The 7,390-nt window shown below is 40.2% G+C and overlaps 1 long non-coding RNA gene across 1 annotated transcript; it reads right to left on the bottom strand.

The window, feature by feature from the left end:
* Positions 1–1,066: 1,066 nt before the first annotated feature.
* On the bottom strand, positions 1,067–3,999 carry LOC125878889 (uncharacterized). The gene is made up of 3 exons (XR_007447813.1): positions 2,710–3,999; positions 1,806–1,950; positions 1,067–1,501 (listed from the first exon to the last, which is right to left on the bottom strand). It is a non-coding gene; the product is annotated as an uncharacterized LOC125878889 (long non-coding RNA).
* Between the last annotated feature and the right edge of the window lie 3,391 nt (positions 4,000–7,390).

The following is a 7,390-nucleotide window of genomic DNA, read 5'->3' on the forward strand; positions in this document are numbered from 1 at the left end:
GAATTCTATAATTTGAACTTTGAAATTTGTTAAAATATTAATTTTTATAGATTTAATTATGAAAATCTTCAGTCAAAATTTGTAAAAATTTAAATCTTTAAACAAGGGAAGGAACAAGCATAACAGGTTGATGAATATTGTTTTGTATAATATAATGCTATATGTTTTGGTAGTGACAAATTTTGGAAGAGGAAAAACATTCCAAAACAATATGAAAATACAATATAAAAATTTACAGTCATTTTACTAGATACGTATGTGACCTTTACATATGGTACAATATATATAGGGACAAAGTTTTGGAAACAAAACATTTCCAGCCTGACACATTCGGTAGAATGCCCCAGATATCATATACAGTAGATACCTCGTTGATGGCTTCGGCCCATTTCAGCGATGCGATAGATAGATTGGTCTATCTTTTGATATTGTATTGTATATTGTGCTTCAAGATTTTCTATTATTCTATTTTATATATACCAAACTTTCTCTTACTGTAACCCACTTAATTCTTTCAATTTTCACGAAATTTGGTTTATTATAAACATGTTGAAACCCTGGTTGACTGGTTGTGTAATACAGTGTGTAGATTTTCCCATAGTGTTAATATATTGTAAAATAAATAGTTCTAGAAGCTATGCCTATTATTGTAAGTGGATTTAATTAATTCATTAATAAACAAGCCTACCCCTTGAACATAACCTTGCTTCTGCAGACTGTTGCCATTATGCTAACAATGTCATATTGTACGCTAAAAATTTTTCATTCATCCATTTTTATGCATCCACATTGCACACATAACCTACTTTTCATATTAAAATAAGATAATTCAAATCCTCTATATTTGGCTGGTATAGAATAGTTAAAGGGAAGGTTCCCCTTCAAATTAAACTTTCTTCATACATCTTAAATGTGAACAAAAGACCAAAAAAAAAAAAAAAGCATGACAGCACCAGGACCTCTGCAGGCTAGGTGTAATGGTATGACTGAGAGACCCAGGAAGGCGACACAGAAACTGGGAAATCTTTAGCTTTCAGCAGTGTATTTAATTACAAAGGGACTCATGGTTTTGAGGGAGCCAGCCATGGAGTGCAGCCACACAGCATCTTCATCCTCCTCAGGACCCTCCCCCCTTTCCCCCCTGCACATGACATCTGGCCTGTGCACTATTGTCAATGGCCTTGAAACAATACAGTTTTAGTGAGCTTGTGTCACAAACTACCACTTTGCAGTTGCAGAGTATGAAGTTTGGCAATGTGATGCTGCCTCAACTTGTGGAAGTAGCTGACCACCAATGACATGATGGAATAGTGATGATTGGAGGAGGCAGTGTCAGCGTCATCTGCCGTGACCACAGATGACATGTCCACAACAGGCAAGGAGACTGTTCCATCTTGTGCTGTCACGTTGCCAGTGCTCCCCGGAGAAACCCCACAGCGGACCATGAGACGGCAGAAGATGCTCTGGAATAGAACTGGACTTGGATTGTTGTTCCATCCACCTGGAATTTTCACGTAATGACACAAGTGACATTACAGTTTTTATCACCAGATAAAATTGTTGTGTCTCATACATGAGAGAGGGGGGTGGAGAGAGTTGAAGGAGAGGTGGAGAGACAGAGAGAGAGGGAGAGAGAAAGGTTTTAAGAGAGGGGAAGGTTGAAAGAGGGAGGGGTGGAGAGAGAAGGAGATGTGGAGAGACAAGGAGAAAGAGGGGGGTGGAGAGAGAGAGGGTGGGAGAGAGAGATGGAAATGTTAGACCCATCCCTCTTAATTATAACTGAAACATGAACATGGAATTCCTACCTGCTGCCCTGATGGAGTTAAACAGGAGCTCCAATGGTCTTGGCTGAAGCGATATGTGCATACATATCGCTGTGACTGAAGCAGCTCTTAAATCAACATGATTATGGTGTCTATGTTGATGATGAAGCCAGTCACAGATAAGAACCTTAAAAATGAAAATAAATCAAATTAATATTTACAAAAATTGTTGGATGTGTTCATTATTGGAACAACTCACGTTTATGTAATGTTTAATGTTTTGTGATGATTATTAAAATGCCAATAAACCATGTTTATAATTTTTTTTTTTTTTTTTTTTTTTACAAAAATTGGCAATGAATACTTCCATTTGCAAAAATAGCTATACCCATTTATATCTGTCATTCTTTTGTATTATATTTACGTATATATTAAATAATAATCTAAACATTTCACTTTATTATTTTCACATAAATCACCCCAATAATGTTTTATATACACTCCAGGGAGTATCTATGGGGTGGTGTTTATTCATTTTAAGAATGGCATTTAACTGTTTTTGCAAATGAACTCCACCATTATCTCACCTTTATTGCCTGATTTCACTATACTGTAAGTGTACCATGTAAACAGAACACATTTCTGTCACAAGGGTAGAAAACACATTTGCTCTAATTGAAAACAACTCCAGTAACACCAAACTCAGCTTTGCTGATTGTTATATGTGACAAATAAAAGGCGCTACTTACTGTACTTCAAATAGGTGTGGAATTAAAACCAGTATGCACTTACCCAATATACTTACCTGATATAGGGTCTGCAAAAACAATCCATTAACAAAGTAATATATAATTTCTACACCTACAGTATTTGAAGTACAGTAAGTTGTCCTTGTAAGAAACGGCAATTAGGTTAAAATATTTCATAAAAACATGCTTTAACATACCGATGACGAGCCCCGTATGTTGCTTGGACTTCTTAAACACTGTAGGCCTACTGTAACTTCATGATACCCACCCAAACCCAATTTCAAGTCCTTCATTTTTCTGGAAATAGAATATGAGAACAGACAACAAAAAACAAACAAACTGGAACATCAAATAAAACATCAAAATAGAACATCAAAATAAAACTATATGAGAGAGATAGAAAGAGGGGGGTGTAGCCAGGCTTCTTTCAGGAACTCTGATGTCCTTGCCCAGTTGAAGGAACCCAAAGGTGCCTTGAAGCCTTTGGCGCGTGGATTTCAGCTGTTCATGATGTCGAACAAGCGGTCAATCATCTGAAAAACAAAAACTCCCGTATTCAAATAGGTTTAGCCATTACATTTACTCCTAACTGGCCATTACATTTACCTCTGATCACACAATAACTAAAATTAGCAAGGATCGCCTCAACAAATTCCACAGTAGCTGAGCAATCCTGGAACTGTGGGTATCCAGTTTCTTTCAGCATGAGCAGAGCTTCTCCAACGGACCGGCTCAGGGTCTGTGCAGCTAAGGATACCTTCATCTTCTGTGTAGTGAAGTTGATGTGTTTGCTTGTGACCCTGTTGGCAGCCTGCAGACCTTCTTTTTCTTGGACTTCATTTAGTTGTGATATGTAGCTCCATTTTACTTGTCCTGCGGAGCTCAAATTGGGGCTGTATGCCTGCAACATGTTCCTGGCCAATTTGAGCATATGACATGCGTCCATCATTACATAAACTCGCTCACCTGTCGAAGGGTGAGGAAAATATGTAGTCAGAGCATCCGAAGACTTCAGGTGCAGCTGGCATCCGAGCATTGTGCACATGCTGATATTGGTTGCATGTCCATCCATTGTCACACACAGGACTTTGATACCCCGCTCCTGCAATGCCTCTAATGCATGCACCAGCAAAAACTTCTGAGTTCCTGGTTTCAATGAATTTGTAAGGAAGTAGGCGATGGAGGCCTTCCAGTGACCTAGCCACACTGGTTTCGTTCATGCCGTCGCCAAGATCCACAAAGCCAGACATTGTCTGAGTGTGGGAGTTGTACTGAACTTGTTTCCTGATGGCCATGGCATCTATCATAAGACACACTTGACTATATTTTGCCAGATTTTCCTTTCTCTTTTTTTTTTGATCATATTTTTCTCTCTTAACTCGCCTTAATGGCAACTGAAATTTATCATTAAGCACAGGTGAATTTCCCAGAAACTGGAATTTATTTATTTATTTATTCATGAATTTATGTATTTAATTTATTTTAATTGAGAGACTTATCTTTTGCATCTGATTGCTTGAAAAAGACACTTTCTCTGTTCAGATGATCTGGAACAGCAAACACTGAAGGGACCGCACATTCCTTCAAACGGACAGTTTGTCCAGTTCTGTCAAAATCTTCTGGACAAAACTGTTGTGTCACTGGGCTTGAACTCACTCATTCGGAGAGCTGTGGCCAACATTCTTCTTGTTCCTGGTTCCTTTGGGAACCTTTGACACAAAAACAATGCCATTTCAAAGTTAGGTTAATTAGCATGTAACATAATGTGAAGTTAGCTAGATGCAATATATGGCTTGACATCACAGACATGGACACTCGGTAAGTAACATTAGCCTAGCTATCATTCAGCAAGTCTGAGCAGTTTGCTGAGCGCACTGTTGCCAACTCCTCAGCAGGGGTCGCGTTAACCGGATATTCTCGGTCATTGACCGGTTTTTTACAACAATGACCGGAAAATCTGAAGGCCGTCGGTCATTTGACCGGTTGCAATTACCACCCCTGCCCACTTGGCGGTGGAGTGCACAGTCAGTGGTTTAAGTGGCTGCCGTTTTCACACTGCAGAGAAAAAGTCATTCATCTGCTTCATGTAGGGTTGTTAACATAACGGCCTGGACACACCAGATGCGTTAGTGCCGCAGAAGTCCTGCAAGTATACTCGCAGGCGCTTCACTGTCCACACAGGCAGCGCATTTCTCCTGCGCTCTCCGCGCCGGTTAAACATCGACTCCACTCGTCTGTTCCCGTCAGTACTCGTTTTTTCACTTCAACAGGTCATTTTCAACATGGGTAAGTCCATATTTTAATCGTTTTTTATAACATAATAAGTTAATGACAATTTGTCATTGCATGTCCATGTATTGAGCGTGTTGGATTAACACTGAATGAATAGGGCATATTGTTCTGACCATTTTATTTATGTAGTCTGTAGGCTCAGTGACACAAAATTAAAATTGTAATGAAGTGATTAGGGTACTGAAAAATGTGTTCGATTATGCACTGTTGTGTTATTTTAAATTATAAACATGGTATTCCCTCACCTTCGCCAGTGCACGTTGTTGTTATTTTATTTTGAAAATTGGCCGGATTCTCTCGTCTTTTCTGTGTCCGACTTCCTGTTTGGTACGATCCGCTCTATCCAGCTTGACAGAAGCGCTCGCGGCTCGTGTGTAGACCAGACGCCGAACTGAAGCACTGCGGTGTGTGGATGTCTGTTCTTTTCGTTCATGTCCTTATTAATGCACACTTGCTAACTTGCTTGTTGGATTTATTAAAAACGAACGAATGAAAACTAAATGTCTTTGAATATCTTTATCATCATTTAAAAACGAAAATTAAAATGACCAGTAAAAATAGATTATGACCGGATTTTTACGACCCTGTCGGTCAAAATGACCGGCGACAAAAAAGTCTAGCGCAACCTCTGCTCCTCAGTAAGAAAAGTAGCTATTGGCTGTCCTAAAAGTCGCTAGATGTCGCTAAATGACATCATCGCCTAATTTGCATAATTGTCCATATGCATGTAATTGTAATGGCTGCTGTAGGACAGAGGAATAACGTCGTGGGAGACACAAAAACTGAGTAAAAAAACACCCTGAATATGTTTAGAGCTACAAATGAACCTTCTTTCAGTGATTTATATTAGACAAAGAAAATTTTACATTTACATCCCGCCCTGACTGTAAACCAGGTCAGGATCAACCAGCGGCGGTTCCGCGCATGCGTGATTCACTTGCAGTCTGGATGTGGAGGGGTTAACGTCTCCTGCTCTGACTGCTGCTGGGAGGGAGGACTGGGCCGTCTGTGAGTGCTTTGAGGCGAGAGAGGAGCCCACGGTAGCATCCGCTGCTCGTTCAGAAGAATAAGAATGATACGTGCTCTCACAACAGAGTCTCCAGAAGTCTTCAATAATGTCAGAAAAAGGCGCTAGATTTGTTGCTAGTCGCTTTTTTTGAAAAAGAGTCGGTGGAGGGGTCTGAAAAGTCGCTAAATATAGTGACAAAGTCGCTAAGTTGGCAACACTGGCTGAGCGCACTGTCTCTAGACGGAGCTGACCAAAAACAGACACATTAGCTTGCACTAGCTAGCTTAGCTAACAGTAGCCGAGTTCATTACAGCAGACTGCTCTGACAAGGAATAAAATAACGTTAGCTAGCAAAAAAAGACATAGATAGCCAACACGCATAACCTACAGAGCTAGTAACGTTACTGATTCACTCTCCGCCCAAAACCAGAGCAGGAAAGAGCGGGTAGCTGGCTTTAGCGGCTGTGATGTCTGAAGTGATCATCACGCTTTCATTAGCTAACTCAGTGAACTGTAAGACACAATGAAATTGACATTACTTGTGAAAAATTATTCCGTTGATGCACAGTAGCCACAGGAATGAGTCATCTATGATAATATATATATATATATATATCTAGGTACCACCTGCTTCAAGACAGCCACCATCAGCTACCATAATCTAAATGATGACCGCCCTGTGGCATTCATCCCCATGTCTGATGAAGTGCTTTGAGAAACTGGTTCGCCACAGCGGATGCCATCTTCACTAGTGGCACCGGCAGGATTATATTTCACAGGAACTGCCCGGTCACATGTAGGTACGTGGACGCATGGACATACGCAGTCTACTCAGCGAGCAAGCAAAAGATTAACATTGTACCACCATAAAACTCTGGATAGCCTGCCACGTGTATTTCAAGACAAGCTAACAGACCTGACAACAACAGCCAGCAAAATAATAGAATACAACATAATACACTGAATATAGCCCAGAGATACAGGCATTCAGCAACAGATTCCCTCCTTTGCAGCGGCATAACAGCAACAACATCACAGTTAGGTAATAAGAATATACAGCAACAATATGTAATACCAAGCCCAAACGAAGCTGCTACAATAAACAATATAAAGGCCAGATGAGAAAATGAACAAGTATTCTGCACATTCCTTCACACTGCCAATGTCATTCTGAGTTGCTAATGTACCAAATACCGAGGATCTTTGCACCTAAGACAAAACATAAAGTATTCTGAGCTTGGACAGCAGTCACTGATATGGGTAGCTGCAGCGGTAGATTCCTCCCAACCTGATCTCACAGAAATGACCACGACCTCTTAACACCGCATTCCGTGGTGGCAGCACGTAATGGGTTGAAATTACGTGCTGCCACCACGAAAACAATGCCAATATAAAGTCAATTAGCATCCTCTCCCGTGGTGGACACATAGATTCCCTGATTCAATCACGTCACGTCAACCTCGTTTTCCTCAATGATATCTTTAACATTCCTGTACACACACAAAAACGCGGAAGTGTCCTTGATAACTCAACAATATGACAGGTTAATGTCAAGGCCATAAAATAAAATAAATGTA

The sequence above is a fragment of the Epinephelus fuscoguttatus genome, linkage group LG19 (assembly GCF_011397635.1).
Source record: "Epinephelus fuscoguttatus linkage group LG19, E.fuscoguttatus.final_Chr_v1".
In the NCBI taxonomy this organism is placed as follows: Eukaryota; Metazoa; Chordata; class Actinopteri; order Perciformes; family Serranidae; genus Epinephelus; species Epinephelus fuscoguttatus.